The sequence below is a fragment of the Aythya fuligula genome, chromosome 1 (genome assembly GCF_009819795.1).
Source record: "Aythya fuligula isolate bAytFul2 chromosome 1, bAytFul2.pri, whole genome shotgun sequence".
NCBI lineage: Eukaryota > Metazoa > Chordata > Aves > Anseriformes > Anatidae > Aythya > Aythya fuligula.
Window position 1 is genome coordinate 52,464,495 of NC_045559.1, and position 22,254 is coordinate 52,486,748.

The 22,254-nt window shown below is 39.8% G+C and overlaps 1 protein-coding gene across 5 annotated transcripts in view; it reads right to left on the bottom strand.

The window, feature by feature from the left end:
- Window positions 1–22,254, bottom strand: part of TMTC2 (transmembrane O-mannosyltransferase targeting cadherins 2) — a 419,977-nt gene that overhangs the window by 392,794 nt on the left and 4,929 nt on the right. The window lies entirely within an intron of this gene.

Consider the following 22,254-nt stretch of genomic DNA (forward strand, 5'->3'; position numbering starts at 1 on the left):
ACATTGCTTCCATTCCATTGTCAGCAAGGATTTATGGTAAGGCTTTTTATCTCAATGAATAATCAAATTGCTTTAGGAGTCTCGGTTTTATGTTATCATATACAATTATATGAGAGTAATGGTAAAATAGATGTTATCTAATTGGTAGAGGGATTCCCAAATCCTTTGAAGAGAGATCGTCCATAAGCCATAAAATTCAGTAAACCATGCAATTGCACAGCTACACTAAACAGCAATGAAGTGGAAAAAAAAAAATCACATTTATAGAGAAGATTGGTTAAATTACTAACCAAGAACATTAGATATGGAGGTTTGGCTTTAGAAAAATTACTGAAGGCAATAGTATCACAATACAGAAATGCATGCACAGCATGGCAATACATTTGAAAAGACTGCTCCGCTGCTAGCTGGGTTCAATTGTTCATGGGAAGATCAAAACAAAGGCTAGTGAAATTCACAAAAGTGATGTAATGCAGGTGAAGCATTATCACTGTTCAAAACAACATAGGTTAGATAGAGCTTAGATGTATATTTCCACAGCATTTTTATTGTTTCCTTTATCTTTTAGCTTAGCTAACACAGCACTGGTTGTATCTTTAATAACTATTAAATTATCTCTAAGTTGTTCAAAAAATGTCATCGGGAATGTTTTATTTAACATTACAAGCACACTGCCGAAGCTACTTTCAGCTTTGGTACCAAGTAACAAATCGATTTATTTCTATAGGCACTTTAAGAACTATACTTAGTTTAAAGTTTTTACATATGCATAGGCACACACACAAAGACATACTGGAACTGCATCTGCACAGAACAGACTGTCTAGTCCACTATCACCATATTTGAAAGTGGTCTTTGCATATTTAATAGTTCTTCCTCAGGCAAAATATTGCAGAATGAAAAAGATGGTGAGTTTGGAGCTATGAAATTCATCCAAAAGGCAGTAAACGCAAGTCAAGCTGTACTTCAACTTCTTTGAAGATGGGTGTTCACTTAGACTTTATTCTCTTTTTGAATAGTAATTCAATGATAATTCTTTCTTTCCCATATAGCATTACTGAGGCTTGTAGCTGTTTTGATAACATATGCTTGAGAAACAGCTGTGTCTCAGGCAAAGAGACTTCAATAACAGCTCACTTCACAATGTCTGATTGTTCTGAAGATGCAATTTTATTTCTGCCACCGTGGTGGAGGAGATACGCCAGACTTCTTATACTGTATAGAGAAAGCTGAGCCCAACGAGACACAAGCATACAATTGAAAACTCTCAAGAAGGGAACCTTGTCGATTAAAAACAAACCGTTAAGGGCAATAAGCAGCTGCTAACCACTTTCATAAGCTGGAAAAAGAAATTACATTATCCCACAGAGTTCCCACACTTTCCACCTCTCCCCACCAAGACTGCCTGTACTTTCATTTCAGATTTAAGGTATTTTTTCTGTCAGTCTCAAACTGTCATTTATAAATCCAAAACTTTCCCAACAATATTAACTGCAAGGCACAAATTCCTTTTTCATTATAGCTCAAGACTCAACTTCCTATTCCACTATTTGAAATAAAGAGCAAAGTACTGAAGCTTCTGAGTTTATTTGGCACCATTTACTCTCCAATTTCCTTTTTTTTTTTTTTTTTTTTTTTTTAATCTGTCAAGCATTTCAAAATTTAGCATGCAAGTTAGATGGGCTCAGTTCAATTCCTAAATTAGATCATGAACTAGAAATGTTAGGAGGACTTTCAATCTGGGTTTCAAGAGAAGGGATTTATATACACCTTCCAAGATCTTGGCCCTTACATCTTGTCCAATTCCAAAGATATAGGATCTGATCTTAAAAAATAATAAGAAAAAATAGAATCTTATCTTTCTGGCAAAAGCCCTCCATCCTGGCCTTCTTCCTTTCCACACAATATTTCAAGCACCTTCTCTGGGGCACCTCAGGACACCCCTAAGAGGGGTAAGAAGGGCCTGAAGAGTCCAGAAACTGCAGTGAAAAAGACAAAAGGTTTGGAAGGAGTGTACCCACCATCTCCAGCTGATTATAGGGTGGTATCAGTAGATAATTGTTGCAAAAGGTTTTCTGGGTCTGCTACAATCATGCAAATTCAGTTCAAAATGATTCACAGAGGAGTTTCTAAATGAGCACTGACAGTCCTGTTTGCTAGATTTCATCCAAGCATCTTTCTTCCAATCTTACAAGTATGGTAATTGCCGTAGCCTCTGGTACTTCCCCATGAAAAACAAATTAGGTTTTAATGAAATATGCAATCTCATTCCAACATACTAAGGCAGATTCGCCCCTGCTTAATATTCCACAACTAATACCAAGCAGCTCCTAGAAGCCAACTGAGCCCAGGCAGATAATTCTTCCCCAGTGGTACGCATTCCTCTGCCTCCTGCTTCGTGTCAGGAACCGTAGGCATACAAGCAAACGTGTGTGTTCAGTCATGACAAAGCTGTCCGTCCAATACAAGCAATAGGCTGTCAGTAACCAGTGCAATTGCATTTATTAGTATGTCTAGAGATCCAAAAGTCTCATTGCTACCAAGTTTTTAATCATCATAATTTAATTTTAAATTTTTGATTCCCAAATCCATCTACAAATATAATGAACTATTAATTAGGCTACAGTACCATCATTTCAGAGAAATTAAATGAGACTGTGAAACTAAAATAGGTGTAAACAAGGAGTCTGCAGTAATCCTATATTGTATGCTTGCCTTGAAACAGCACATTTCAGTTGAATCCTGATGAAAGCTTATTCCATTTCACTTTTTGCAGGTCCTCTAAGACTTTGAAGGCAGAAATCAAGTACACTGTTAAAGAGGCATAGATTACAAAAGAAGGCAAAAGAAGTGACTTTCACACTCTGGTCTCCAGCCACAAAAACTGGACTGAATTTTTACACAATACAACAGCTCCATTAGATGAGACAAGCTTATTTCCAAAGAGAGTGCTAACATTAGAATTCATTATGTTTTTTTTTTTTTTTCCAAGATAAAGTAGTGATATCACTTCATATGTATGCCCTTTCCTCTCTTTTTTGTGTTAGGCAAGACAAACACAAAGTTAATGTATCCATCTCCTTCCTAGCATTTAAAGTAAAGAGTGTAAGAAAGGACTTATTACTTCATTTTCTACTACAGCAGCACACTTCTGAACAACTTGCTTGTGCCTTTTTCTAAAACAGAGAGGTCACAGCGCTTTAAAAAGTTGGCGTAACTTCATATTTTTATACTGGTACTTTAAATCATATCATGATTCTTGTAGTAGCAGAAGCAGCAATACAAAGATAAAAACCAAGAAAGACAGTCTCCCAAGCGAGACCACAATGGGAAAACATGTATCCCTGAAGGAGAATGCTGTTCTATCCCATTTCCAAACAGCTTTATAAAATGAAGCCAGACAGAATTAGCTATTATCCAAACACTACTTATTCACAACACACTGTGTATTTCTCATTCAGAGTGCTGCTCAAAGGGGCAGAAAGGTCCCTGATCTGACAATAGCCTGCTACCAGGTGGAAACAATTAAGGAAGGAAGCTCTCCTGCACTGTGCAAATTATTTACTAGCGATCCCCACCGAAGCTCATGCCATGACCCTGTTTAACTACATTACTTGCATCATGTCTCTCCTTTCCTGCATGTCTAGGATAAGGCAACCCTCTGAAATCTGCATGTTTCTGTAGAATATTTTGATTTCTCTAATTTGTCATAATTGTAGTTGTTTTCAAAAATCAGTCTGCCCTCTTCCTGCAACTGAAAGAGGAAATAAGGAACATCTTTCTTTTGCTGTGAGTCAGCCAAATTTTATTTACTAGCTATATATTAACTTACATCAGCTGAAACTGTAACTCAGAGCTAATAACACAGCCTATTTTTTCTCTTTTTTGTTCAAAAGGAGGATAAAAGATGTGCCGCTGATTTGGGGATGATATTTTTCTAGTAATCATGGTTAAAAAAAGACTTGTAAATATAGCAGATCAACAGCAATGCTAGTCTCCACCTTACCATCTTCCTACATTATAGTTTTCTAATAAATTATTACAGGGAAAGAAGGATTTTTAAAACACAGTGGCTACCTTGATACATTCTGTACATTTATAGCCACTCTATTTGGTCATTTTTTATCTTGAAAATTTAAACTAAGAAGTCAGAATCTACTCCTAACCACAGGGTGATTATTTCCAAGGTTATTATTAACTACTACTCAACTCAGAGAAAAAGAGAAGGGGAGAAGTCTCTCTTGTAAAGAAATTCACTGAGTGCACAAAAGCAGGGGGGGGGATATGCTGGAAGTATCTCTGGATCTGCACATCTTTGTTCTCTCTGAGCAATGTAGGAGCACCCAGAAATCATCCTTTGACTAGATCTACATTTATTTTTTTTTAAAGAGAGAGCTAGGCAAATTAGCACAACTAATTACATAAAACTAGTACATTTTCAGGCTCAAGTTTTTATCAGAAATGAACTACACAGCAAAACTGTAGTTTTTGACAGCTTCAGAAGCAACTCTGTGGTGCAGCTTGGCAATGTTCATAACAAAATAAAGATTCCATCTTCTCTCGCACAAAATCAGGTAACACACAGTGGTGAGAGCATTTTACACCTCTGAATGTTTTCCATTCATCTTAGAGGCTCCTGGTATTTGCTATCATTGAGGACCACCTGCCCAAACATATAGTAAGAACAAACAGAGCAGGAAAAAAAAAAATAACATTCAGCTTCCCTCCACTTGGGTTTCCTCTCTGCTCAACAACCCAGCCATCACCATTTTCCAGCTTCAGAAGTAAGGAAAGAGATCATTTCCTCCTTATTTCTCATAAACAGCTAGGGAAAGACAGCGAAGATGTAGCACCTCAATGTCACTGGAAATCGTTTGATCCTGAGTCTTATTTGATGCTCTGAATTAGAGGAGGAAGGAACAGTGACTAGCACTTGGGCCAACATCCTTTCACCATGGGAGCAACTACCCATTTGTTTCCTCCTCCTTTCCAGTGTACCCAGTAGAACTGTATGCCCAGTGCCCTAAACCAGCACTGCTAACTGCAGAGAGCACAAACAATACTATTACCTCTAATTATTTTCTTTATGTACATAAACCAAAAGGGAAAAAAAAAAAAAAAAAAAAAAAGAGATGAAAATACCACCTCTCGCTATCAACAGACAAAGCAGGAATCAGATGGCTACAAATGGTGCACAGGTAACAGCTTCTCCTACTCCCGGCAAAGACCTACATCACTGAAGGAGTAGTAGAAAGTACCAATGGGAAATGCAGCAGGGAGAACCCCAACACACTTAATCCTCAGTAAAGTCAACTGAGCTTCGACAGTCGATGGAGTTCTTTACATCATCAGAAGGGACAGAGCCCACTTACACATTGCCATTACCAAAACCCATAAAATATGGATTCTTTTTCTCTATCCCCTTGAGAAAGGAGATGGAGGAGTGGTTAATTTATATTTTAATCCCATCAAGAAATTTAATAGGAGTCCCTGAATTTTACATCATCCTCAACAACTTAACAAGGTCAGTCTTGTTCTGGGAATAAGAATTGTTAGCAAAACTGTCAGCCCCATAACATAATCATTGTTTTATTTCCTTGGCAACAAAGGAAACTTTCAGTGGAAAGAGATTTAAAGTGTGGAGTGGACATTCCTCTCCAGGCTGTAACCTTTTCCAATAGAGTCTAGTTACAATACATCTGTTGAATATCTCTTTTAAAAGGCATTTGCAATACAAAACAGATAATACACAATTTAAGAGCTTACACAACTCAGAACTACAACCCTCTGAAACCAGTAGTTCACCTCGTGGTTCTTCTACCCACCTATTTAGGAGAAAAACAGAGAGAAAGAGAGAGAGAGAGAGAGAGAGAGAGGCTCAAACATAATCAGAATTTAAAATAAACCTCAAACTAAGCAAATGCAAATGTGACTTCTGCTTACACACATCTGTACTGTGGGAACACCTACCCTGAAGCACCGGCATACACAATAGATATTCTCCATCTGCGCATTCAACTGGCACATCTGATTGTATAAAGTTAACAGTGTGATTAGCCTGTCGTCTTGGTAGGTAAAACAAAAACAAATAAATAAACAAATGGAGAGGCTCTGCAAAAGGCTGGTCTTTCAAATATATAGAAAACTATTAACAAAAATACTTTAAAAACTAACCATCTCCCTTCAGACTTTGCATCATCAGTAATATTACTCACCAACCCAAAATTAAAATCACTTCAAAGAAGAAATATCTGAGTAGATATCAGAAGTATAAAATACCTGGAAAGGGAAAAAAAAAATGTCTTGGAAGCATTTGCCAGTAGATTTGCTTCCATTACAGCCAGCAGTGCCCAGCTACACCAATGCAAAGATTCAGAAAAGCCACCTGACCAAAAGCACTTCTATAACATTTGTGTCATTTGTTCTAGGTCATTTTCAAAATCCTTCTGAAAAAGGATGAATTACCAGTTAGTGTTTCCACCATGAAGGAGAAGAGTCTGAAAACGTTACCACACGAAAAACATAGGGTAACACAACTGAAAAATCTAGATAAACTCAATATCCACATCAGGATAAATAACTAAGTAAGTTCTGTGGAATATCAGATTGCAACCAGAAAGTTTTTCAGAAACTCCTTTCTAATGAGGTTAACAACTTCTTACCTGCTGTATACTATCTCCTCAGACACTAAAACAATATACAAGTTTCAAAGTTGGGCAATGATAAAATGTGAGTGAGTTAAGCTGGAAGACCTGCAGAGACCCACTGGCACAGCAGAGTGCGGCTGTACTGGGCTGACTGAAGAACGGCCAAAGGAGGATCTGATGTCAGCACCCATCCAGCGTTCCCATGTTCACCGTGAGTCACACTGGAAGTTATATACGCTGCGAATTTTCAAAGCCCAAACTGGAGTTAACAGGCCAGAAAAGTCCTTTTCAAAAATGGGGAAAAGTGATTTCAACCCAATTCAATGCATTGCTATTTTCCTTCCTAATGCTTCTCAGACACAAAAAGGGAAAGAGATAAAAGACAGACTCCCCTTTCCAATACATAAATCCACACTTCTGAGTGCTTTAAAAGAAGGGAAAAGAACAGGCAAATTAAGTTTTTATCAGGAAGCCATGAGGCACACAAAGGAGCAAACGCCCAGGAAGGGCTTTGTTTCATTCTGCTTTGCAAACACTTTGATATGATAGCATTCATAAAACTTGTTTGCGTGCATTCATAACGCTAACTTTGCCTTACTCATTCCTACACCCCGCTGCCAGTTCAGGCAGCTGTAAGCAGGCTGCTGCCATGCCTACACTCTGATTCCAGATGCTCTCCGGAGGCTGGGAGGGCAATGTGGGTGCTGCAGGTCGCTGGGGGCACTGCCAGCAGGGACCTCGGGATGCTGCCTTCGCCTGCAGCTTGTCCAAGCAACGCTGCCATTGTCTGCACAAAGGGCAATGCTTCGAAACCAAACGCTTCCAAGAGGGGATTTTCTGGCTCCTGACGGAGGCTTTGAAGCCAACCCCGCACCACCTGCATTGTAACAAAGCCACAATCTTGACACTTTGATAATGACAAAGAAAGAAAAAAAAAAAAAACAGGGAGGAATATCCACTGTTAATCTCATGACATCATAAATCTGTGCACAAATGCATTTGTTAGCTTTATGTGCATGCTTCAGCAGTTATGCTGAATTAATATTCAATGTTGGCAGCTTAGAGGAGCTATGGGGGAGTGAAAGTTATTGTGGAGTTTAGCTTCTCAATGAGTGTCTGCAGGCTGAAATAATAAGCAATAACCTTTGTATTGTCTCTCCACATTTGTAGGCATTAAAGAAATCCATTATTTAACAGAGTGATATAGAAGTTCTAGAAGAAGTAAATGAGCAATCTATCCTGAAAAATTATTTTAAAAGGTTCAGCATTTGAACCTATCATGCGGAAAAGTATTTGAATACACCTAGCAGAGTTAAAATGAAAAGAGAAAGCAGACTGTGCTAATAAAAGTTAATCCAGATGAATTTAAAAGGTGAACATTTATTTCTTAATTTGTAGTAAAACAAGTAGTTTTAACAGACAAACAGATACGTTTAAGGAGTACTGACAGGTGCCTGAGGGGTGTGTTCAAACTGGCTGTCAGTATTTGCAACCACCCAAAACAGCCTCTACCCTTCCCACCAGCAGCCACCTCACTCTGCAGCTGACACATTCAGCCACTTCCATATCAGTTTGCTGGAGGTGCTTTGTAGGAAAGGAAGTAAATCAACTACCAAGTACTGTTCCTAAGCATAGACAGTGCACAAATCCATTCTAAAATTAAAAATAATAATAATCAGGGAGAAAAAAAAAAATCAAAGGAATGTTTACTCCACAGACAGTGAGACATCACTTAAAACCCAAGACGCTTGTTCCACCGATTCTGTCCAATGTTCCTGAATAACAGAGGGGCAGCTCTGCACTTTCAGCCCACTGCTGACTAGCTCCCCATGGCACTCCTTGCAGAGCCAGCAGGCCCCAGTCAGAGCCAGTAGGATCTGGCCTACAAACCTGCTCCTTCTCCACTCCTCTCAGCACCGGCAGCCACAGGTCTCACGGCCTGCCATTACCCTGCCACCCGAGGGGCAGGGGGACAGGGGGTCACAGCCGGCACCGCTGGGACCAGCGGCAGGCAGAAGGAGCATGGATCATCCTCAGAAAGCAAATCCCCAGTGTTCGCTGACTCGAAATAGGGCAGCGGCACACACGTTTCACTAGCAATGATGTTCATTGCTCTTATCTCCATCAGCTCAGCAGGGGTCAGGGCCAGGTTTCCAGTGCCCCTGCAGCTTTGCTGAAGCCAGAGGAATCAAAGGAAATTCAGACAGCTGCTGCAGGATTATAGGAGCAAGGCAGGCAGGGGAGGAACAGCCAGAGGTCATGATCGAGGCTGTCATGCCCAGCCTTCAGCAACCGCTCTTGGGAAACCAGAGCATCCCTGGGACTGCCAGGCAATGCTCCGGATCTGAAGGTGGCTCTGTCTTCTGGCAAGGGCAAGAGACTCACAGATTTGCCCTGCTAACAAAGGTGCACCGACAGGTATGCTGCAGCTCATCAGTAGCACATATGTAATATAACCTGTTACCTATTACTTTTCTATTTTACCCTCTCTTAGAGCTCAAGAACTTTGGGTAATATAGAAGAGAGGCTGTTACCGGTGTTCATCAGCATAAAATCCTGACGCTTGTCCTTACCAAAGTCATAAACCTGCAAGAGGCAGCAGGTTACATGAATTATAAGAAGCAACAAAACACAGATCAGATTCAGAGAACCGAGTAACAACATTTAATTAATCCAATCCATCAGTGAAGACACCCTTCTGCAAGATACCAAACAAGCTCAGAGCAGGTTCCTTCTCAGATCACAGAAGGTGTGATCTAAGGGTGAGGTAGGAAAGAACATGAGGATAGGGACAAAGTGAATAACAACAACAACAAAAAAACAGGTGAAAAATAGAACAAATTTAATATTGAAATGCAAGAAGATTAGTTGAGCTTGTGTCACTTTCACAGTTCATGGTCTATGATGATAGAAAAAGGCTTGTTTCCAACATTTCTTTCAAGTAGAGCTTTTTTCTTTTTTTTTTACACATATATAGAGAGAAAAAAAAATAATTGTTTTCCAAATACTAGATGATTAGTACAGGGAAGGGAAAGAAAAAAAAACAAACAGTGAAAAACAGAAGTAACTAAAAGAGAAAAGACTTAGTAAAATTCCACTTCAGAAACATTCATAAAATTATCTATGACAATACCCAGCTCTTTGTATAAAGGTGCATACTTTACTCAGATCAACGGATGAGCACAACTTCAAATATATCACTCTGAAGGCTCACAACACCACCTCAGGCAAATCCACAGATTAGCTTGTGGCACTGTTGATTCTATGATTTCATTGTTAAAAACAAAGTAAATATGTGTTAACCAACGCATTTCAGACCAGTGATTTAAAAAATACATAGCTGCCTTCAGAAAGTACTGAATCCCCTTTAGAAATTGATACAAAGAAGCAGCAAAATACAATTTTCCAACAGCATTCAGAAACATGAAGGGAAAATTATCAGAGAAAGACTCAGATTCGTTACCAAAAAAAGGAAAACAGTCATTATTAGATGCAATTAATTTTGATTGTAATAATCATTCTTTTAATTATGGTTGATGAAAAACATTACCTGTAATTTATTTTCCCCACGCCAATGTTCCAGATACAGATTTCCATTACTTCATGCTATAGGTATTGATGAGGTAATTGGAATTAAAACATGAGCAAAATCTTTAAGATTTTTATGTTCTTAAAAAAATAAGATAGTCATACGTTTATATAAGCAATCCTACTAAGTCACATAAAAAACAGGCAGGGAGAGATAAAGTATGTTGGTTTGGTTTCCATAATAAGGGCCTGAACTACATACACCTTAGGACTAGGACAGCTTACACTTGTGCATTCTCTCAGGTAGTGGACACCCAACTCATCAAAGATCTGGCTGATACAATACTCAAGATAATACATTAGAAAGGATATAGCTCATATTTCTGAAACACCCAAACTGCAGATACACAGAAATGTCTAAATCCAAGTAACTCAGGTTAATAATGAGGCAAAAGTACAGTGATGGTAACACTCTGGGAATATATTTAGACATCAGAAACTCAAAAGAATGAACTGAATGTATGTCAGCCCTTAGCCTGTATGATTTGCTGCTGTTCTCCATCACAGTGGACAGATTGCCATTGTCCCTCATATTTGCAAGGACTCCAGAACTCCAACTAAATCCCCTTGGAAAGGAGAATATTATTATTATGGCTACATGGACTTCAGATGGTTAACTATACACCAAAGCAAATGATGAAATCGTGCTATAAAAAGCATTAGCTATCTTGAATAGTCACAATTTATTATGTTTTTTTTTTTTTTTTTTTTTTTTTTTAGTTTCATGTATAACCATTCTTATTATATAATAGCAGTATTCAAAAAACAACAATTACCACTTGAATTGACTTCATCCTAGCACCTTGACTAATAGCTGTGGTGATCGCAGCACTGCCAAGTCACAACAACTTCTTTGTAGTTGTTGTTGGCTCATCTGTGTGAGCAGATTGTGCCCACACCACTATGCCCAAAGCCTGGATCTCAAACTTGATACACAGAACATTGATGTATTACAAGAATTGCTATATCAGCTAAAAGTGAACACTGGCTAAAGTATCCATTCCATCTAATAAAATGGTGTGTTAATAAAAGTTACCTTGAAAATCTCAGTGTATTTTCCTCCTGCTTTAAAACCAGAGAGGTAGATATATGAACCACCAGTGTGAGGGGAAAAAAAAATGACCACTGCTCTATTTTTCACAATAAATAGACAGAATTCTAACTACATCATGCATTTCTACCAAGCTTGTGCCAGCATCAAAAGCCAGACAATATGCAGGCAAATGCGGGAAATCTTTTAAAGGTTCATTCGACATTCTCAAGAGCATCTCCTAAACATTTCAGTAAAACTCCACACTGAACTTGTCTCAGAATACGCTAGTTGTGGTTATGTTTCCATTTTCAGTCCACAAGTCTTAGAGGCCTGGGCTCTAATGTGTTTTTACAAATCATTTATTCTTTAATGTGAAAATCGATTTTTTGCCTTTGTCCTTAAAGGTGTAGATGTTATAGGAAAGAAGACAAAGCCCAAAAGAAAAGGCAAGGTCTATTTACCTGGTAGTGCAGATGCACATTTCCCTTCCATAACAAGAGCCTAAGCAAACACAGGGAAAAGAGTACTTGTTTAATTCATAACATTTAATCTAATAATGGGATTATAAATGAATGCCACATGCTGTGCAATTCTGTTTGAAATTCACAGTCAGTTCTCATGCTGATAGGGATTTGAAAACTTCTTTAAACATTCAAAGTACAAACACAGTGCCACTTTCCAAGAGTTTCTATAGCTTTGTATCATCAAGTATTTCTTCACATACATACCCCTAAAAATAGCATCATCTCTGCTGATAGTTCAGTCTGGCCTTCCATTCAAACTGCTATTGCCAAGACTAGGTTAAAAACTAGCGCTTCATTAGCCACACAGAGGCCTTGGCAAGAACCAGCCAAAACCAACAGTGCTTTGCATCACTGCCGTCTGTCCCAAACTAGGACTTAGTGTAAGGAATAGCCAAACAAGGCAGCCACAAACCCTAGCTTCTGCAGCAAACTAATTTTTGCACAGTAACACTTGGGCCTCTGTCTTCAGCCACATTGTTTTATCCATTTTCCTTTCCCAAGCAATTTATCTCTTTTTTTAGTCTACATTGTGTCTTTCTCCTTGAAAGGGCCAAACTCCATTAACTAAGCCATTGCTCATTTTTCCTACTTTGGTTCCAGCGTCTGTTTTCTGTATATGTCTTATTAGCTTTCCATTGTAGGAAACATGAGAGGAGAAAACCACCCAGGGAGACGGAGAAAGAGAACAGGTTAGAAGAGCAAGCTGAAAACTCGTGAAAGGCAAAAAAAGTGAAATCCAAGGAGACCTCTCTGGACAGACTTCACTGGTATGGTCTGATCAGATTATCACCACCAACTGCTCATCACCACCTACACCACAAGCAGCTACCCCTTTTCAACCCATTAGTCATGCTAATGACGTGATCGATCTCAGATTTGTTTCGGCAAAGCAAGCATCTTTGGTTTAAGCAGTTTGACCCAGCCTGGCTTGCTACAGCAGAAACGGTTGAGACTGCCAAAATCCAGGACTAATGTCTCTTTCAGCAAATGCAGCAGCAGCATTAACACACTGAGGGCAATTTTCCTCTCAGTTTGTGTACTGGCTTTAGATCCTCTGTATCCAACGCACCTAAACACTACCAAGGCTGTAACTCATTTCTCCCTTCTCCATTAGATCTTCTGCGTTGCTTCTCCTTTTTCCAGACCTTTCCTCACTTTAACTTGTAGATGGCTCTTGTACCTGCAAATACAACATAAAGATTAACATGAAGGAATACTATGCATATGCTGTCTCTTTCCTATGCATTGCTCTTCTCATCCACTTCAGTCTGAAGCTTTCGGGAGGATAAAAACTTTACTCGAGTGCTCCTGAAGCACCCTAATGCATCACTCCCTACACAGTGGGATAAAAACTGGCAGAGTAGCTGGGCCCAAAGATGCTCTGGTGAATGGAGTTAAATCCAGTAGGATTTATCGGTATGAAACTTATCAGTATGAAACAAAAATAAAAAACAAAGCTTAAGAACCCCAAACACTCAATGAGAAGTGAGAAAGCATTTGCCCCAGACGCCTGTGCACGCAACATCTGAAGAGCTCTGTCCCAGTGTTGCACCTCCCACCGCCTCGCCACTTCACCTGTTATATACTTGCCCACTACAACTCCCTATTCCCCAACAGCAACTAGACAGCGTAATCAGCAGGATAATGTAGCAGGTGTGTTCACCTCTATTCTCCAGAAATATAGGGAATATTAGCCTCCAACCTGGAGGAAGAACAAGGTTCTGCATCCACCTGTAAGGAGAGTTAGCAAGGACAAAGGAAAGGTTACAGCCTGAATCTAACGTCCCCACTGGGCGGATGTTCCTCCTGGCACTAGCATTTAATGCCATGCTCAAAGAAAAAAAATATCATCAACAGCATGCCGAAATGAAGCCATTTAAAAGAATGAATAGCAGCTATTATTTTCTTAAGACCTCAGTGTTTCTGTCTTTATGCAAGTTCATCTTGCAATAGACCTAGCTTTATTTAAATGAGAATTAGGCTGCAGCTTTTTAGTATACTCTAGGTAAAACGGGTGAACACACACAAAGGGCACCTGATAACATTATTTGCACATGCACCATTGTGTAACTGTTTCCATAGGCACAAAGGACTGTCAGGCTGCTGTAAGACTTCATGCTAACTGCTTGGTTGTGTATGTGTTATGAAATGTAAATTAGGACTCCCTCAAAAACCTGGAAAATTGTACTTATCTAAATCTCAGAGGATTAAGGAGGCAGTCGTTCAAATAGTATTTGTCGCCAAGAAACATGAAACTAGGCTCTGCAAAGATACTTTCCACAAAGAGAGAGATAGAGATCTGTTAATGTATGTGACAGTTGTTCTGCTGTACAAGCAGCTCCAAATCAAATTTGCAAAACAGTGAAACATCTGGAGAGGAGAGCCTCAGATGGTGAGAGCCGTCAACATTACGATAATGCACAGAGTGTTTCTTTACCAGGCACGATATGAAATTAAGTAGTTAATATACATGACAACTACAAAAACTGACATAATTATCAAACATTTCACAACTTCTATGACTGAGTATGAGGCTGAGGGTGAGGGGCTGCCCTGTGACTTCTGTCTTGCCTCTTTCCCCTTCCAAAAGAAAGCTGCACCCACTACACCAAGTAGTTCTGAATAACAAAGCATAATAATGATACTAATTCCTTACGTGCATTTGTGCCAAAAAATATAAAATAAAAATATATTACAAGAACAAGCACAGCCCATAAACATTTTCATTGCTTCATTATTTAGGACCAACCAAGCATTTTATGAATTGTAGTTATTTATGATGTTTTATATACTCAGTGTTTGTTTATGCCCAAAAGGTTCACCGACTTCCTCACTGCAGCTCTCCATCACCCAACAGCAAGGCAGGTCAGACTTCAAATTGCATCACAAGGGTCTTATTCCTGTATCCTTGCGGGCCCTCTATCCTGCAAACACTTAGCCATGTGTTTAACTTTATGCATACAAGTAGTCTCACTGAACTCATTCATGAAATTCTAGCCTTATTTAAATTGCCATGAGTTTTACCATCGACTCCAGTTGGACCAAGATTTCATCTAATGGGAGTATTTACATCTGAAAAGCTGAACACATGTCCAAGCGTTTGTAAAGAAAGACGTCTTCACCACAAACCTGAGGCCTGTGCTGCTGTCTTATCTCTTACTGACACGTAGGACATACAAAATAATTTGCTTTTATCTTGACCTTATCTAAATTAGGATGCAATAAACAGATCATCACTAAAGCAGATTATTAAGTCATTTTTCTTCCTTCTTGGATATTATTAAGCAGGCCATTCATCCTTTCCAATCTGCTAATGTTTTCCATTCCAATAAGCACGAAATAGTGCATAATCATCTAGGCACAAAGACTGATTTTGCTTAGCTGGATACTTGCTCATTTGTACTTAGAAAAGGAATAAATTTCAGGCAGGTACAAGAGACAGAAAAACAGATTAGTTAGCTGCAGTTTTCTTTCTTTAATTACAACAGCAGCAACATTCAACCAGTCTAAATTGAATTCAATTAAATCAACGTTTAGCCAGTTCCTGATGCAACAGCTGAAATATAATCTCTGCATTTGCTTCCTCATTTAGTTTTATTTAGAACAAATAGTGAAAGGCAACCCATGTACCTAACTTGTAACCCTCAGCAGAAAAAAAATAAAACTGCAAAGTCAACACAGATCTTTTGCTGCAGAAAGTAAAACAGCAGAAGGTACTGTTGCACACGAGTTCCTGCTGAAAGTCAGAACAATGACTAAAGAAACCAAGACTCTGACTAGAAAAAACAACATGCTTTTTTCTGATTACCATACTGCTTACTATATTTATGAGTTTAGAAATTCCTGAGGGCATAATTTGATACTAATTTAATCACTCTGTTGGAAGATTCACTGATTGCAGTCCATCCCGTCACTCCCTCCATGACCTGCGCTGTTGGCGCAGACATAAGATAGCACTGCAAGTAATACTAAGATGAAAAATGTCCGTTATTATATGTGCAATTAAATATGCATATTAAATGCAATTGTCCTGCTACGCACAGGGGTCTTTTGCATTTTACAAAACAAAATATGGCATGATGAGCAGTCTTCCTTGAGCAGCTTATTCTACAAGTGTGTGATCACTTACCCTTGGCGAAGGACTAACTGGCATGATTTCAGGCTCATGCTATGAATTATCACAGTATCTGCTCTTCCTTAGCAGGACAGCATTCTGCTATCTCACGCATTTTATATAGGATTCCATGAAAAATAAGGATGGAAAACAAATACTCTTCACTCACTAGTATCTTCCCAGCCACATAATACAGCATATAAAATATATTGTGCTTTTTTTTTTTTTATCCTCTACACACATGCTTCCCCGCAACTTCTTATCTTAAAGGAGGTATGCAAAATAAAGCGTTCTCAGGGCTGCTGTTCAAGCGAAAACACTCAGCCATCACTCCCACTGTGCTACACAATGAACAGATGTCCCTACAGCCTTGCCCACGCTAAGGCGATCAAGTGCAACTTACACTTTTAAGCAGTATTGTTTAAATTACACTAGGCCAGAAAAAAGCAGAGCTTCTCAAAAACTGATTTTAATCCCACCCATCACTGAAAATTCTCATCCAAATCACTTAGATTTTTCTTACATATTTACGGAAAGAATGAGACATAGTCTTTAATAACAGTGTTCATGGCAGAATCCCATAAGCTTTTCCATACTTACATTTACTTGTGTATCAGCATTTTTTTTTGTATGCTTTAGAATCACTTATTCAGAAAAAGGTACTGTATCATGTTGGGATTCAGCAATAAGAAACTGACATTTAAACCTTTAGCTGCAAAACGAGCTCATACACTTTTTCACACCATTAACAACTAGCACAGTGCGAACATAAACCGAAACTCCTCACCTATAAGAAGCTACTGTACAAAATCCACAAATTTCAGACTGCAAGATGTTCAGAACAAGCCAAGCAGAGAGTCAGGTAGGTAGACGTAAATATCATGCATGCACAACGTGATTTTTGGAAACTGTGCCTAACAGGGTGGTACCTCGCTCCAAGCTACTGCGTCAAAGCCTTTCAACATACGTGTGTTGTGCACATCACCATGGCACCTGCAGACCTGTCTGTACTATCCAATTTTTCTGTTAAGACAAAGCTCCTTTTCCAGCACTAACCCCAAGGAGCACAGAGACCTACAGAATATGAAGAGCACCAAACCTCCTGTTTCTCCTGCAAAAACAGTTGATTCCCAAACACATCAAGTCAACAGCTCTGAAATACAGTATGTTGAGCACACATCTTAGCATCAGATGGACAAAACACCACTTCAATTCCTATACAGTTGGTATTTTTATCACTTTTCAAGAGTAAAACATCAAATATTAACACTTCTTAGCATTACACACTAGTGGATTAAGTATGTAGCACAAAAGCTGGTGAAAGCAAATACTTCTTAAACCTTATTTTCTTTGTGGGATCTTTTTCCCACCTCACCAGTTTCCAAAACCCTAGATGAGGTGGCCTTTAACTATTTTCAGAAGAGATTGCATATAATGGTTGAAATTGAAACATTAAGAAGAAAAATTAAAGGAAGAGCTGACTGTCCCCTACAGGAGAAGAATTACCTACAGAATCTCTCACAGGTTTATTATGCCTCAGCAAATCAATTTTGTTTGGTTATAAACATTTACTTTTTTCTTAATATCCTTACATTATTTTCTTTGTCAAGTGCTAAAAGCAGGCTTTAAATTCCAGAGGACAAACTAGCTTCCTGCTGCATGGATGTGTAATCCTTCCTTCTTGTTTTAACCCTGTATCAGCCAGCCATAAAGCTCCAAGCACCTAGGTCCATCATAAATCAGGATAATTCAGGATTCTGTTTTGAATACATACAAACCTACTCATTCAACATGAATCAAAACAGTTAGAGAGATGCTTTTTACAAAACAAGTAGGTAAAATCCCACAGCACTGTGGCCAATATGTTGTGGACAAGCAGCAACTTTATGGAAAAAGGAACACATATACAGGGACTTCCATTAAGCTTCCTTCCTTTAAGGCCAAACCATCCTTTTAAAACAGCCAGATGCCCTTATCATGCTGAACCAACCAATGCAACATACATATTAAAGATGCAATTTCAGCTGCCAAGAGCTTGCAATCATGTTACAAGTAGAAACGGTGAAAAGGGAAACGGAAGCAGCATGAGATGCAATGGCTTGCACAGTAGCTCGGGGCTCATCCAGACACACAACCCCAGGCCTAGTGGGGTGGGTATGGCTTTCATCTCAGGTTGCCCCTGCCAGCAATTCTCCATACGCCCCATAACCACACTCAGGGTGCCGCAAGTGTTAAGTCAGGCTCACACAGACCTGGTGTGGAGCTGATTCCTGCAATCGCTGCAAAGACCAAGAGGAGCATGAAGATAGCTGGCAGCAAAAGGCAGCCTGCATGGTGCTCTGAAGGGATCCAGCTTGGAGTTTGCTTTTTTAACAGGAGGTAAGCAATACAAGCAGCTATCTACTTTCTGGCCTTTCCCCATAGTGAAGTCTGTCTTCTTAAAAAAGATAAAAAGGACCACGTCAACAATTCTCCAGGATGCATGGTGTTTATTAAAGAGAAATACTACGATTTTTAACAATTCAAGCAATTTACATATAGGAGATGAGTAATGTACTGTGAAATGGAGTAGAACATACAGCTCTATCTTCTCACACACGATACAAAATTTATTCAAGTATACTGGTGTTAAAAGGAAGCTATAAAGAACTGCTTGTGTTACCAAAAAAAGTTGCTACACACAAAAACACAATGTTATTTGATTAAAAATTTTCATCGTTCTCTTAGTACTTTTTCTTTCTGCAAGGTTTTTTTTTTTATATAGCTATGCAGCATTTAAATTATTTTTTGGCACTGAAATCCTAATTCAGATCAAAGGATTTTTAAAAAGCCTTAGTTTTCTTCTGCTTTAATTATAAAAATGTAAAGAGATCAGAAGTTTAATTACAAATAATTAATTAAAGAAAGAAACCTTTCTTCTGCAACTAGCATTAATTTTGCAAAACCGATCCTCCTTCCCTCCAAGGGGAAAAAAAAAGCTTTAAAATTTTCCTCAAGTACAACGGAAATTGTTTGGGGAAAACAAAGAACATGCACCGAAGCTCCACGGAATTTATTACAAGGAAATTCTTGTTACAATTCACAGCTTTTCAGCAAGGAAATACACAAATAGATGTACACCATTCCCAGACGTATTTGCTCAGGAACCGTAACGTGTTTCTTCCTTTTTGGCATGGGATTTGCTGGGGGAAGATATGGAAGGTCAAAAAGAAGGAGGGGCAGAATGAGAACATCCTTGCTAGAGACCCACAAACCAAACTTCCAAACAAAGCTTCACATCCAATATCCAGGAGCTGCCCAGGATGATTCACTGGTGCAATTCCAGCATCAAGATGGACAGCCTGGTCAATAAATAGTCTTCATCCAAGAAAACAAATATCTTCTTATTTTAGTGGTATCTAGAGGACTGATGAATAACTCACAAAATGATGCAGTATCTTAAGAAGCCTTATTTCTGAGCCTAATTTCTTCTTCACCTTGTCATTAAAATAATTAAAACAATCAACACCACAAACGCACTAAGCATTCAAATCAAATAAGTACAGTATCGAGCACAAGCAAAGGCATGATTGCACCTTCACCTCCACATAACTGACAGAAATGAGAGGATATGACAAGGCATAGTATTCTCTCAAGTGTTTTTTATTTGAAAATAAAGGTTTTTTTGTTGGTGGTGGTGGTTTTTAAAAGAGTATTAAGCATGAAAAAGACTATATAGCAGAGGGTTGATAACAGAACAACAAATGTATTCTTGCACTCACAGCATCCCACTGAAGCCAGTACAGGCTCCTTCCACTTCAGTAAGAGAAATACACGGTGTTATTTGGGATTAGGAAAGCTATTCCAGTGTCCAGAAAGGTGACTGCGAGCATCTCATCTGGATTTATGCCTGGATCTAATTGCCTTCTCAAAGCAGCAGAGTAAAAGGCCACGCAAAAAAAAGAAAAAAAGAGCCATACAAATATAACCGAGTAACAGAGGATGCCACAGACCAGTCCAGTTGCCTACCACAGTAATGGTCTGTACCCCTATGTGTAAAGTCCTCCTTCAGTCACCTCTCACCCCGGGGCTTCCTGGGCTGTCTGGGCTAGGAGCAGTGCTGAGGCCAACGCGCTTCACTGCTAAAGAGGGGGAAACACTCACAGCACATAGTGACCCCACAAACAAATTCAGGAGCTGCTGTGGCAGACTCCAAAGGGAAGTTTGTCCAGCTCCCTGCTGGAAGGCAGATGCCAGAATTGACTCCGTCTCAAGTTTTAGGTATAAAACAAAAGTCTGCTGTTCTATTTACTGTTCTGACTGCATGCACTCCTACACACTCTTTTAGAGACTACACTGATTTTGTAACAGGTTTTGCAGCACGTATATGGGCCATTTGTATAAACCACTGGAAAAAAAAAAAGATATGAAAAAATAGCTTATGCTGAAAGCACAGTGTTTCCAATAAAACAAACAGCAATTAAAGAGATGAGATGAAGGAAAGAAGGGATGTGAAGACAGTAAACGTCTTACCCCCAGCTGAAACCTCCCACTATTCCTGAAAAATCTCCTCCTAAAGCCAACATAAAACAAAAGCCAACATAATTCCCAGTGTCCTAGCACCATGGTTCCACATCAGCGGGCAGCTCAGCACCACCGCACAGCTCTCTCTCCTCCTCTCACTCCCCCTCCTCAGCAGAGGAGGGGGAGAAAAATATAATGAAAAAGGGCTCAAGGGTTGAGATAAGGACAGAGAGATCATTCACCCATTACCATCATGGGCAAAACAGACTCAGTGCAGGGAGATTAATGTAATTTATTGCCTGTTACTAACAGATTAGAAACTGAACACACCTTCCCCTCTCCCCTTCTCCCAGGCAGCGCAGGGGAACAGGGAATGAGGGCTGTGGTCAGTCCCTAACACTTTATAATCTACCACTCCTCCATCTTCATGCTCTTCCCCTGCTCCAACATAGGGCCCGTCCCACAGGATGCCATCCTTCCCAAACTGATCCTACGTGGGCTGCCCACATGCAGCAGCTCTTGAAGAACCACTCCCATATGGGTCTGTACCAGGGGGTCTATCCATCAGCAGCAAACTGCTCCAGCACAGGTCCCCCACGGGCAGCAGCTCCCCCCAGACCCTCTGCTCCTGTGTGGGCTCCTCTCCACAGGCTGCAGCTCCAGCCCGGGAGCTGCTCCTGCGGGGGCTCTCCATGGGCCACAGCCTCCTCCAGGCCACATCCACCTGCTCCACCAGGGGCTCCTCCATGGGCTGCAGCGTGGAGATCTGCTCCATGTGGTACACACAGGCTGCAGGGGGACAGTCTGCTCCACCAGGGGCCTCTCTGCAGGCTACACGGGAACTTCTGCTGTGTGCCTGGAGCACTTCCTGTCCTCCTTCTGCACTGACCTCAGTGTCTGCAAGGCTGCTTCTCACCCACCTCTCCATGCTGTTGTTGCACAGCTGGTGGTGGTTGTTTGTTGTTTTTTTTTTTTTTTTCCCATTCTTAAATCCATTCTCACAGAGCCACAACCAATGTCACTCACTGGCTCAGTTCTAGTTAGTGGCATGTCCCTCAAAGTGAAATAGAGTTTAACATGCTACTTGATCCTCAACTGCCATTCCTGCAATCCATCAGGTTTCTTTGTTTTGCAAGAAGCTGACAAATATGAGTGCTGTGCCATCAGGAGAGGGCAGAGCCTAAGTACCCACCATTACCTTTGTAGATGACCATTACGATCCATTCACAAGTCTGCAAGGTGTTTTGACTGCACTGATGGAACAAACTGAGCAGTAGAGTCAACCTGTTAATATCCCAGGTGTTTCCAAAAAAACGCCCTTTGTCTCTTCAAGTTTCATTCAGCAATAGGCTAGGCTTTACAGAAAAATAGTTCAGTGTAGAGTTCTTCAGAGCATGAAACTGGGAACATAATTATAGGATTTGCACCTTCTGCTGCTTACTTGGGAGGGACCATCCATGCAAGCCATAAACATACATATCCCATGTCTAGAGGACTATCCTGAGGCTATAGATACATGACTTAGGAGCCTGATCTAGAACTGAAACAAAATGCCATGGTTATCCTGACTTAACTAGCCTGCCCATGAGCTCCCATTTTAAAGGAAGGTAAGAAAGGTTTATATGAATCAGTCACCCCAGGCGAAAAAGCATGGGAGGTTCAACATTTGCAAAGCCTCAAAGGCCAACAATAGACTTCTGCAACCAAGAGAAATTAAAAATAAATAAATAAAATTGGGGGTCAAGGCACCCAAAAACAAAACTTCTGGCAGAAGGTACAGATTACAGTAAAATAAATCCACCTTTCAATCAACCATTTCTGACAAAAAAATTAGGGATGGTGAAC